The 871-nt window shown below is 44.7% G+C and overlaps 4 non-coding genes across 4 annotated transcripts; all 4 read left to right on the forward strand.

Moving 5' to 3' along the window:
* The first annotated feature begins 121 nt into the window (after positions 1-121).
* On the forward strand, positions 122-194 carry Pmar_PMAR011355. Its single transcript has one exon. It is a non-coding gene; the product is annotated as a tRNA-Thr (tRNA).
* Positions 195-340: 146 nt separating this feature from the next.
* Pmar_PMAR011356 lies at positions 341-413 on the forward strand. Its single transcript has one exon. It is a non-coding gene; the product is annotated as a tRNA-Thr (tRNA).
* Positions 414-559: 146 nt separating this feature from the next.
* On the forward strand, positions 560-632 carry Pmar_PMAR011357. The gene has a single exon. It is a non-coding gene; the product is annotated as a tRNA-Thr (tRNA).
* A 145-nt stretch (positions 633-777) lies between these two features.
* Positions 778-847, forward strand: Pmar_PMAR011358. Its single transcript has one exon. It is a non-coding gene; the product is annotated as a tRNA-Thr (tRNA).
* The last annotated feature ends 24 nt before the right edge of the window (positions 848-871 follow it).

Below are 871 nucleotides of genomic sequence, written 5' to 3' on the forward strand. Positions count from 1 at the left end.
CGACTGCATTTCGTAATTTTTCACTGAAATTTAGTACCAAATTGTTGCACCACTTGAATTGTGGTATGCGTTTCATTGTGGAATTTCACGACATGGTTAGACTTTAGACTTGCAAGATCGTGCCTTCTTAGCTTAGTTGGTAGAGCACCCGCTTAGTAAGCGGGAGGTCGTCGGTACAACTCCGGCAGAAGGCTTGCTCTGAGTTCGTTTGTCGGAAACCGACTGCATTTCGTAATTTTTCACTGAAATTTAGTACCAAATTGTTGCACCACTTGAATTGTGGTATGCGTTTCATTGTGAAATTTCAAGACATGGTTAGACTTTAAACTTCCGAGATCGTGCCTTCTTAGCTTAGTTGGAAGAGCACCCGCTTAGTAAGCGGGAGGTCGTCGGTTCAACTCCGGCAGAAGGCTTGCTTCGAGTTCGTTTGTCGGAAACCGACTGCATTTCGTAATTTTTCACTGAAATTTAGTACCAAATTGTTGCACCACTTGAATTGTGGTATGCGTTTCATTGTGGAATTCTATGGCATGGTTAGACTCCACACTCGAGGTAACGTGCCTTCTTAGCTTAGTTGGTAGAGCACCCGCTTAGTAAGCGGGAGGTCGTCGGTTCAACTCCGGCAGAAGGCTAGCTCTGAGTTCGTTTGTCGGAAACGACTGCATTTCGTAATTTTTCACTGAAATTTAGTACCAAATTGTTGCACCACTTGAATTGTGGTATGCGTTTCATTGTGGAATTTCACGACATGGTTAGACTTTAGACTTGCAAGACCGTGCCTTCTTAGCTTAGTTGGTAGAGCACCCGCTTAGTAAGCGGGAGTCGTCGTACAACTCCGCAGAAGCTTGCTCTGAGTTCGTTTGTCGGAAAC

Source organism: Perkinsus marinus (genome assembly GCF_000006405.1).
Source record: "Perkinsus marinus ATCC 50983 genomic scaffold scf_1104296962134, whole genome shotgun sequence".
In the NCBI taxonomy this organism is placed as follows: domain Eukaryota; phylum Perkinsozoa; order Perkinsida; family Perkinsidae; genus Perkinsus; species Perkinsus marinus.